General features: G+C 40.3%; 1 long non-coding RNA gene across 1 annotated transcript in view; it reads right to left on the minus strand.

The window, feature by feature from the left end:
- Positions 1 to 4,917, minus strand: part of LOC112447111 (uncharacterized) — a 40,313-nt gene extending 35,396 nt beyond the window's left edge. Inside the window, exons 1-2 of the long non-coding RNA XR_003035204.2 lie at positions 4,749 to 4,917; positions 3,686 to 3,752 (exon numbers count right to left, since the gene is read on the minus strand). This is a non-coding gene — a long non-coding RNA (uncharacterized lncRNA). The remainder of the gene's footprint in view (positions 1 to 3,685; positions 3,753 to 4,748) is intronic.
- Between the last annotated feature and the right edge of the window lie 7,333 nt (positions 4,918 to 12,250).

Raw genomic sequence — 12,250 nt, forward strand, 5'->3', positions numbered from 1 at the left:
GCAGTCCTGGGTGTTCATTGGAGGGACTGATGGTGAAGCTGAAACTCCAATACTTTGGCCACCTGATGCGGAGAGCTGACTCATTTGAAAAGACCCTCATGCTGGGAAAGATTGAGGACAGGAGGAAAAGGGGACGACTGAGGATAAGATGGCTGGATGGCATCACTGACACAATGGACATGGTTTGGGTGGACTCCGGGAGTTGGTGCTGGACAGGGAGACCTGGCGTGCTGCAGTTCATGGGGTTGCAGAGTCGGACACGACTGAGTGACTGAACTGAACTGAAATTAACCATGTTTAAGTGCATGGTTTAGTGGCATCAAATACATTCATAATATTATACAACCATCACCAGCGCCCATGTATGAAACTCTTCTCATCTTTCCAAACTGAAGCTCTATACCCATGAAACACTAACTCCCCAATCCTCTCACCCCCAGCCTCTGGTGGCCACCATTCTACTTCATGTCTCTATGATTTTGACTGCTGTAAGTGTTTTATGCAAGTGAATCATACAGTATGTCTTTTTGTGACTTCACCTCAAGGTTCATCCATGTTGTAACATGCGTCAGAATTACCTTCCTTTTAAAGGCTTGATCATTTTAATGCAACAGCTTAAAAAATCAAACTGAGAGGATCCATATTACTGATTCCTTTTTCTTTTGTTTCAGGCTCCAGCATGACTCAGCACCGACTAATCTTGTCTTTATTTACAACCTTGGTACTTTTATTCATCAGGTATATTTTTGTGTCCATTTTTACTTTCTTCACATTAACATATTATTCAACTTGATTAATGAATTTTTTGGCACCCACCCCCATACACTTTGTGCCTGAGGTAAAAGCCTTGTGCACCACACCCTACTCCCAGGCCTGGAACTCCCCTGCAAACACATGAACATAACGTCAAGTGGTGCTCCTACTGAACATGGCTTTTTATTCTGAGGCTTTCACTACCCTCCCAGGGCTGTTCTTCTTTGAGGGTAACTCCTAGAGATAGTAAACAACTCACCTCTCCAGCAAGTCTTTCCTATGCGAACCAACCAATTGAAGCCCATCCCAACCACTTCACTCAGGTCACTAGCTCCTGCCCTAACCACCTAGGGGCAGGTACCAGACCATAAGACACAGCCCTTCTTCCCAAGAGTCCACAGGAACTACTCACACTCTCCAATCCCAGGGGACTTCCCGGGTGGTCCCGTGGCTAAGGCTCCGAGCTCTCAATCCGGAGGGTGCAGGTTTGATCCCTGGTTGGGAACTGTGATCCCACATGCCTCGGGACAACTAAGCCCACACGAGACAATTAGAGAAAGCCCACACACAGCAACGAAGACCTATCAGAGCCAAAATCAAAAAAAAAAAAAAAAAACAAAGAAAACTAGCCAATCCTAAGCCTGCTTATCCTGCCTCACCTATACCATTGCCTGGAAACCACTATAAAGACTTTTGCCTAACATATTTAAAATGGAAAACCAACAAGGACCAACTATATAGCACCTGGAACTCTGTTCAATGTTATGTGGCAGCCTGGATGGGATGGGAATTTGGGGGAGAATGGATACATATATGTGTATGGCTGAATCCTTTTGCTGTTCACCTGAAACTATCACAACATTGTTAATCAGCTAAACCCCAATATAAAATTTAAAAAAAAGAAAAGACTTTCCCTCCAAGTCCTGACTGGCCCCAATGTTTCACTATGCGGGCAAGGCATGGCATGCCCTGCCCCTGCTCAGGAAACTATGGGTAACAAATCACCTTTTCAGTGGCACTCACTTCCCGATCCTCATTATACTTGAACAATAATAAAGGCTGCATTCTGAAACAGTGCTCACGGAAGGTGGCTGGGAGTAATGAAGGGTGCTGTTTTATTTAGGTGGTGTGCGAAGACATCTCTGAAGAAACCTCAAATGGTTTCTTTTGAGCAGAAACCAGAAGGCAGGGAAGAGGAATGTCTGGAGAAAGGAAAATACTCTACTTCCTGACTAGATAATTTGCTCATTTCAGAACCACCTCTCCTTTCTCTCATGATTTTCACACCGTTTGCTTTCATTTTTCTCTTGCTTTTGTGACCATGCTGTCAAAGGTCTCTGTGTCAGTCATGTTTTGGGCACTGATTCCTTGCCTCAGGCAGTTCCAAACACTTACCCAGCCTTCCTGCGGACTACCACACAGACACTAAAATGTATCCTTATGTCTAAAACGAAATGCATTATCTTTTCCTCAACTCCCCAAACATGAGAACCTTCAATACTTTTCTACCTGGATTATAAAAGTGTCACAACAGGTCTTTTCTCTCCAGTCCCTCCTGCAGCCAGTTTGTGCTCTAGAGCATTGCCAGAGACTCAACACAGACTTCCTGCCTAATAAAATCTCCATGGCTTCTCATGGTCTACAACATAAAGTCCAAAGTTCTGAGCCCCAACCTCTCATTCCAGCTTCATTTCCAGTGATACCTCCCACCATCTCAAGCCTCTGCCCCACCAGGTTAACAACTGGTCAAAAGCGCATTTACCTCTTTGACTCCATTCATCTCCAAGTCCAGTGCAGCCATGGACTCTGATAACAATTCCCCAAATATTCTAGAATATTCTGATTACAAAATAAAGACACATTTGTTCTAGAAAATTTAGAAAATAAGGAAAAACCTAATGAATAAAATTGAAATCACTGCCTATAATCCTACCACCCATTCTATTCATTTATAAGAATTAACTGAATATCTACTATGAGCAAAGAATAAGATAAAGCAGGATACTGAGGAAGCAGGGACTCTTAAAGATGTTTGAATGAAACAGGGAGAGAGGAGGAGAGGCTTTTCATATGCGGTCCCCTGTGTTTGAAATGTCCTTCATCCCTTTATCACTTGGCAAACTTCTCTTACCCTTAAAGACCAAGTCAAGCCTCTCTTCCATGATGCAGCTTTGCTGATTTTCCCCAGGTTGAGCTAAATACCACTTGATTTTTTTTTGTCACTGTACCTTGTATATTCATCTATCTTAGCCCCTATCACATACGATCAAAGGGTTCTGACTATGTGTATACCGGCTCCTCTTCTAGTCTATGGGCCTTCAAGGCTCATAACCATGGTGACCAATTCAGACCTGACACATGACAGGCCCTGAGAAAACAAATGCAACTGAGTTGTGTTTCCTAGGACTTCCCTCAAGTCAGAAAAACACAAGTGGTTTCAGTAACTGCAACTCCATTTGACAAAAGGTTTGTATATCCTTCCGAACACTTCTCTTTATCCTAAAGCATCCCCCCAGGTCAGGTTTTAAATGCAATAACATATATAACTCATTTTAATGGGACATGTTATACAATAGGCAAGTTCTACTAGATAACAAATCAAATGGGAAGGGCCGTTTGGTACATTTTGTACTCCTATCAAGTCTGCAAACATTATTTAGCCTGTCCTTCTTGCTAAACTCTCTGCCAGTTTCAAAGCATTTAAAATAATCAATTAGCTAATCCTTGCAACACCTCTCTGGGCTTAGCCAGTGCTCTCAGAACATTTTAGAGATATTGCTTAAAGAGGGTAGAAACAAAAAACGGCCATCCTGTAAAGCATGGGATTACCCAGTGATGCCTGGCTCCTGTGCAGAAAAGCAGCCTGTGCTTAGGGTTAACACATAAGCAAAAGACTTGCACTTCACCAGGGACCCCCATGTTTAGCACTTACCTCTGAAGAAAAATCATGTGAAAATTCCACAGACTTGAAGGAAGATTAGCAGAGCAGTCAGGACCCTCTGTGGGAAGCAAACCACCATTTAGATAAGCTGGAGTTCGTGGGGCACGAGGGAGGAAGCAGTCCACGTAATTTGAATCACAAAGATAAACAGCATAAGGTGAAGAGGAATGAAAAATGACTAATGTGTAATTGTTCACACCTTATCTGTGAGGAAATGAAGCAGTATAAGTTGAGGGAAAACCAAAATATTATATATAATGCTATTACATAAAATACTATTATATGTTATTATATATTATGGCATAATATATAGTACTGTATATTACTCTAATGTTACTGCATATAATTATATATAATAGTTGATATTTTTGAGGATTCATACATATTCTTATAACAATTCTGTGAAGTAGATAATATCATCCTCACTTTAAATTAGAGAAGACTGGGACTTCCCTGGTAGTTCAGTGGCTAAGCCTCCACTCTTCCAGTGCAGGGGGCCTGGGTTCAATCCCTGGTCAGGGAACTAGATCCCCCATGCCACAACTAAGACCCAGCACAGCCCAAATAAATTAAGTAAATACATTAGAGGAAACTAAGTCTTAGAGTGGTTAGATAATCTCTTCTCTGAGTTAACAAGTGATGGGGGATGTGTTCAAGCCTTGCTCTGTCTAATGCCGCCAGGAAGACAACCATTACACCACACTACCTGCCGGTAATATAAGCACTCATTGAATTATTCTATCCACCAGGGCTCCAGCATAAAAACAGATGACACATTCCAGCTTAATACCACAAGGAAACTTTCATAAGGCTCTTGTCCACAATGGGGCATGCAGGGGACAGTGAACCCCAAGGGACAATGCAGAGTTGGTATCAGTGGTCCCTGTTAGCACCCGTAAGCCTGAAGGGGTAATGTGGCTTTGGAATTTGGAAACACAGAGGCTGTGTGGGGAGGGACATTTTAGAGAAAGTATAAGACAGTCAGAATAAACCCATTCAAAGAGACAGGAAGGGTGATGAACACACAGGACTCAGCCTCCTTTCCCCCTCATACCTGCCAAGGCTCCCACTGGCCGAGCCAACTTTGAGCTAGAGAGTAAGGTATGGTGATGAAGATATCCAACTCCCAGGGCACAGAACAAAGTGGAGAAGTGAACCTTAAAAAAAGAAACAGATGGGCCAAACATGGATTTAAATGAGGATCATGGTGTCATGAGATTTCTCCGGGGTCAGTACATGAAATGCAAAGGACGATATATTAGTCCTAAGGATGAGGTTAGGGATTAGAGGTAGATAAAGTTTGGCTTCAAACATAATAATAAAGCACATTTGGTAAGACTGTTAAAAATAATATTTTATCCTTAAATTTTTACCTTCTGATTGCTTAGTCACTTAGTTGTGTCCAACTCTTTTCGACTCCATGGACTGTAGCCTGTCAGGACCCTCTGTCCATGGGGATTCTCCAGGCAAGAATACTGAAGTGGGTAGCCATGCCCTCCTCCAGGGGATCTTCCTAGCCCAGGGATCGAACCCAGGTCTCCCACATTGCAGACGGATTCTTTACTGTCTGAACCAGGGAAGCCCCTGGTTAATTAAGAATAATCAAAATATGACTGTAAGTGTGCTTGGTTTTTTCTCTGCTTGACCTGATGGCTCAATGAGAGAAAGAAAAGGCAAAGGGTTGAACTAAACTATCCAGGGAAAAAAACTGAGCTGAAAAAGCAGCAATTTCTGCCAATCCTCTCGCCCCATATTTCCTAGAGGATAGCAAGCTCATGAGCTAAACTGTTCCCTTTTGGAGATGAGCAAAGGCATGAGAACTGAAGATGAGAGAAAAACAACAGATAGAAACAGCCACAAATGAACAGAATAGGAGTCGTTTTACCAGAATATCAGCCAAGGGAGCTGTACGTTTGTTGAATTCAGCCAACAGGCACCATATATTGAATAAATACTGATATCTATAAAATCTTCTTTCAAGTTTCCGTCTACTGAATTTGTCTGTAAGGACAAATAACTCCACCATTAAACACTAAACGGACATTGAAACAAAAGCCTATTATAAAATAATATTTGCTGCTGCTGCTAAGTTGCTTCAGTCATGTCCGACTCTGTGCGACCCCATAGACGGCAGCCCATCAGGCTCCCCCGTCCCTGGGATTCTCCAGGCAAGAACACTGGAGTGGGTTGCCATTTCCTTCTCCAATGCATGAAAGTGAAAAGTGAAAGTGAAGTCGCTCAGTCGTGTCCGACTCTTAGCGACCCCATGGACTGCAGCCTACCAGGCTCCTCCGTCCATGGGATTTTCCAGGCAAGAGTACTGGAGTGGGGTGCCATCATCTTCTCTGAAAATAATATTTAAAGTGAAATTAAACACAGACATCAACACCAGCCCATTATTCCTTCAAAGACAACACTGGATATTCAGAGGTAAAGGGTCTTTTGTTGCTGTTTTTTAGTCTCTAAGTCGTGTCAGACTCTTTGCGACCCCATGGACTGTAGTCTGCAAGGCTCCTTTATCCATGGGATTTCCCAGGCAAGAATACTGACATGGGTTGCCATGCCCCACTCCAGGGGATCTTCCCGACCCAGGAATCAAAACGTTGCTGCCTTGGAAAAAATTATACTACCTGCCTAGGGAGCAGAACTATATTTAAAGGCAAAGACGGGAAAGTGTGCTACACTCTACATGCTTATTTGATCAATGACTACATCAAAACTAAAGCCAGGCAGTTGATTACCATGGATTCCCCTCATGATGTACTTCCTGATCCAAAGGATGACTCACCTATGGTAGAGCTTCTGCACCATCACCATACATATCTGTTAGTCATGTCAGGAACAGAGCTGGCTGAATTATCAAACAGTGATGCCTGGAGTCCTCTGATTCATCGCCATAAGGAGAAAGACCCACACCCCACCCAAACCTTATTCATGGACTTGCCTCACAGGGTGCTGCAGTCCGCAACTAAGGTGTAATTGCTGAGACAGACATCTCAGATTATCAGAGCTCCCGGGGAAAGAGTAGCTATTCTGGTCCAAATTCCTCACTTTACAGGTGAAAGGAAGCAGAGGCCCAAAGGACGAAGGTGGAAGACACTCATTTCACACCAAGAGGAAACTTGTCATTTTTTTGCCCTGTTTTGGCAAAGCTTTAAATCATCCAAGTGAAAACATTTCATTTAGCACAATGGCAGTAGTAAATAAAGTAACTTAAATGATCACTCAAAAAAGTAATCACACTTTTTCATATACTTATGTATAAAGGAGGAACTGTCATCATGCATGAAAGGGGGCAGGAGCTGAGCTAGAAAGGGGAATAAGAGGGAGGAGCCAAGATGGCGGAGGAGTAGGACGGGGAGAACACTTTCTCCCCCACAAATTCATCAAAAGAGCATTTAAACGTCGAGTAAATTCCACAAAACAACTTCTGAATGCCGGCAGAGGACATCAGGCACCCAGAAAAGCAATCCAACTCTTCGAAAGGAGCGCAACTGAACAAAGAGAAGAAATACAGCTCCACCCATCAGAACACCGGCACAAGCTTCCCTAACCAGGAAACCTTGACAAGCCACCTGTACAAACCCACACACAGCGAGGAAAATCCACAATAAAGAGAACTCCACAAACTGCCAGAATACAGAAAGGACACCCCAAACTCAGCAATTTAAACAAGATGAAGAGACAGAGGAATAGCCAGCAGATAAAGGAACAGGATAAATGCCCACCAAACCAAACAAAAGAGGAAGAGATAGGGAATCTATCTGATAAAGAATTCCGAATAATGATAGTGAAATTGATCCAAAATCTTGAAATTAAAATGGAATCACAGATAAATAGCTTGGAGACAAGGATTGAGAAGATGCAAGAAAGGTTTAACAAGGACCTAGAAGAAATAAAAAAGAGTCAATATATAATGAATAATGCAATAAATGAAATTAAAAACACTCTGGAGGCAACAAATAGTAGAATAACAGAGGCAGAAGATAGGATTAGTGAATTAGAAGATAGAATGGTAGAAATAAATGAATCAGAGAGAATAAAAGAAAAACGAATTAAAAGAAATGAGGACAATCTCAGAGACCTCCAGGACAATATTAAATGCTACAACATTCGAATCATAGGGGTTCCAGAAGAAGAAGACAAAAAGAAAGACCATGAGAAAATACTTGAGGAGATAATAGTTGAAAACTTCCCTAAACTGGGGAAGGAAATAATCACCCAAGTCCAAGAAACCCAGAGAATCCCAAACAGGATAAACCCAAGGCGAAACACCCCAAGACACATATTAATCAAATTAAGAAAGATCAAACACAAAGAACAAATATTAAAAGCAGCAAGGGAAAAACAACAAATAACACACAAGGGAATTCCCATAAGGATAACAGCTGATCTTTCAATAGAAACTCTTCAAGCCAGGACGGAATGGCAAGACATACTTAAAATGATGAAAGAAAATAACCTACAGCCCAGATTATTGTACCCAGCAAGGATTTCATTCAAGTATGAAGGAGAAATCAAAAGCTTCTCAGACAAGCAAAAGCTGAGAGAATTCTGCACCACCAAACCAGCTCTCCAACAAATACTAACGGATATTCTCTAGACAGGAAACACAAAAATGGTGTATAAATTCGAACCCCAAACAATAAAGTAAATGGCAACGGGATCATACTTATCAGTAATTACCTTAAACATAAATGGGTTGAATGCCCCAACCAAAAGACAAAGACTGGCTGAATGGATACAAAAACAAGACCCCTACATATGTTGTCTACAGGAGACCCACCTCAAAACAGGGGACACATACAGACTGAAAGTGAAGGGCTGGAAAAAGATTTTCCATGCAAATAGGGACCAAAAGAAAGCAGGAGTAGCAATACTCATATCAGATAAAATAGACTTTAAAACAAAGGCTGTGAAAAGAGACAAAGAAGGTCACTACATAATGATCAAAGGATCAATCCAAGAAGAAGATATAACAATTATAAATATATATGCACCCAACACAGGAGCACCGCAGTATGTAAGACAAATGCTAACAAGTATGAAAGGAGAAATTAACAATAACACAATAATAGTGGGAGACTTTAATACCCCACTCACACCTATGGATAGATCAACTAAACAGAAAATTAACAAGGAAACACAAACTTTAAACGATACAATAGACCAGCTAGACCTAATTGATATCTATAGGACATTTCTTCCCGAAACAATGAACTTCACCTTTTTCTCAAGCGCACATGGAACCTTCTCCAGGATAGATCACATCCTGGGCCATAAAGCTAGCCTTGGTAAATTCAAAAAAATAGAAATCATTCCAAGCATCTTTTCTGACCACAATGCAGTAAGATTAGATCTCAATTACAGGAGAAAAACTATTAAAAATTCCAACATATGGAGGATGAACAATACCCTGCTGAATAACCAACAAATCACAGAAGAAATCAAAAAAGAAATCAAAATTTGCATAGAAACGAATGAAAATGAAAACACAACAACCCAAAACCTGTGGGACACAGTAAAAGCAGTCCTAAGGGGAAAGTTCATAGCAATACAGGCACACCTCAAGAAACAAGAAAAAAGTCAAATAAATAACCTAACTCTACACCTAAAGCAACTAGAAAAGGAAGAAATGAAGAACCCCAGGGTTAGTAGAAGGAAAGAAATCTTAAAAATTAGAGCAGAAATAAATGCAAAAGAAACAAAAGAGACCATAGCAAAAATCAACAAAGCCAAAAGCTGGTTCTTTGAAAGGATAAATAAAATTGATAAACCATTAGCCAGACTCATCAAGAAACAAAGGGAGAAAAATCAAATTAATAAAATTAGAAACGAAAATGGAGAGATCACAACAGACAACACAGAAATACAAAGGATCATAAGAGACTATTATCAACAATTATATGCCAATAAAATGGACAACGAGGAAGAAATGGACAAATTCTTAGAAAAGTACAACTTTCCAAAACTGGACCAGGAAGAAATAGAAAACCTTAACAGACCCATCACAAGCACGGAAATTGAAACTGTAATCAAAAATCTTCCAGCAAACAAAAGCCCAGGTCCAGACGGCTTCACAGCTGAATTCTACCAAAAATTTAGAGAAGAGCTAACACCTATCCTGCTCAAACTCTTCCAGAAAATTGCAGAGGAAGGTAAACTTCCAAACTCATTCTATGAGGCCACCATCACCCTAATACCAAAACCTGACAAAGATCCCACAAAAAAAGAAAACTACAGGCCAATATCACTGATGAACATAGATGCAAAAATCCTAAACAAAATTCTAGCAATCAGAATCCAACAACACATTAAAAAGATCATACACCATGACCAAGTGGGCTTTATCCCAGGGATGCAAGGATTCTTCAATATCCGCAAATCAATCAATGTAATACACCACATTAACAAATTGAAAAACAAAAACCATATGATTATCTCAATAGATGCAGAGAAAGCCTTTGACAAAATTCAACACCCATTTATGATAAAAACTCTCCAGAAAGCAGGAATAGAAGGAACATACCTCAACATAATAAAAGCTATATATGACAAACCCACAGCAAACATTATCCTCAATGGTGAAAAATTGAAAGCATTTCCTCTAAAGTCAGGAACAAGACAAGGGTGCCCACTTTCACCATTACTATTCAACATAGTTTTGGAAGTTTTGGCCACAGCAATCAGAGCAGAAAAAGAAATAAAAGGAATCCAAATTGGAAAAGAAGAAGTAAAACTCTCACTATTTGCAGATGACATGATCCTCTACATAGAAAACCCTAAAGACTCCACCAGAAAATTACTAGAACTAATCAATGATTATAGTAAAGTTGCAGGATATAAAATCAACACACAGAAATCCCTTGCATTCCTATACACTAATAATGAGAAAACAGAAAGAGAAATTAAGGAAACAATTCCATTCACCATTGCAACGAAAAGAATAAAATACTTAGGAATATATCTACCTAAAGAAACTAAAGACCTATATATAGAAAACTGTAAAACACTGGTGAAAGAAATCAAAGAGGACACTAATAGATGGAGAAATATACCATGTTCATGGATTGGAAGAATCAATATAGTGAAAATGAGTATACTACCCAAAGCAATTTACAGATTCAATGCAATCCCTATCAAGCTACCAACAGTATTCTTCACAGAGCTAGAACAAATAATTTCACAATTTGTATGGAAATACAAAAAACCTCGAATAGCCAAAGTGATCTTGAGAAAGAAAAATGGAACTGGAGGAATCAACCTACCTGACTTCAGGCTCTACTACAAAGCCACAGTCATCAAGACAGTATGGTACTGGCACAAAGACAGAAATATAGATCAATGGAACAAAATAGAAAGCCCAGAGATAAATCCACGCACATATGGACACCTTATCTTTGACAAAGGAGGCAAGAATATACAATGGATTAAAGACAATCTCTTTAACAAGTGGTGATGGGAAATCTGGTCAACCACTTGTAAAAGAATGAAACTAGAACACTTTCTAACACCATATACAAAAATAAACTCAAAATGGATTAAAGATCTCAACGTAAGACCAGAAACTATAAAACTCCTAGAGGAGAACATAAGCAAAACACTCTCTGACATACATCACAGCAGGATCCTCTATGACCCACCGCCCAGAATATTGGAAATAAAAGCAAAAATAAACAAATGGGACCTAATTAAACTTAAAAGCTTCTGCACATCAAAGGAAACTATTAGCAAGGTGAAAAGACAGCCTTCAGAATGGGAGAAAATAATAGCAAATGAAGCAACTGACAAACAACTAATCTCAAAAATATACAAGCAACTCCTACAGCTCAATTCTAGAAAAATAAATGACCCAATCAAAAAATGGGCCAAAGATCTAAATAGACATTTCTCCAAAGAAGACATACAGATGGCTAACAAACACATGAAAAGATGCTCAACATCACTCATTATCAGAGAAATGCAAATCAAAACCACTATGAGATACCATTTCACACCAGTCAGAATGGCTGCGATCCAAAAGTCTACAAATAATAAATGCTGGAGAGGGTGTGGAGAAAAGGGAACCCTCTTACACTGTTGGTGGGAATGCAAACTAGTACAGCCACTATGGAGAACAGTGTGGAGATTCCTTAAAAACCTGGAAATAGAACTGCCTTGTGATCCAGCAATCCCACTGCTGGGCATACACACTGAGGAAACCAGAAGGGAAAGAGACACGTGTACCCCAATGTTCATCGCCTGTTTATAATAGCCAGGACATGGAAACAACCTAGATGTCCATCAGCAGATGAATGGATAAGAAAGCAGTGGTACATATACACAATGGAGTATTACTCAGCCATTAAAAAGAATACATTTGAATCAGTCCTAATGAGGTGGATGAAACTGGAGCCTATTATACAGAGTGAAGTAAGCCAGAAGGACAAACACCAATACAGTGTACTAACGCATATACATGGAATTTAGAAAGATGGTAACGATAACCCTGTATACGAGACAGCAAAAGAGACACTGATGTATAGAACAGGCTTATGGACTCTGTGGGAGAGGGAG

The sequence above is a fragment of the Bos taurus genome, chromosome 6 (assembly GCF_002263795.3).
Source record: "Bos taurus isolate L1 Dominette 01449 registration number 42190680 breed Hereford chromosome 6, ARS-UCD2.0, whole genome shotgun sequence".
NCBI classification, from domain to species: Eukaryota; Metazoa; Chordata; class Mammalia; order Artiodactyla; family Bovidae; genus Bos; species Bos taurus.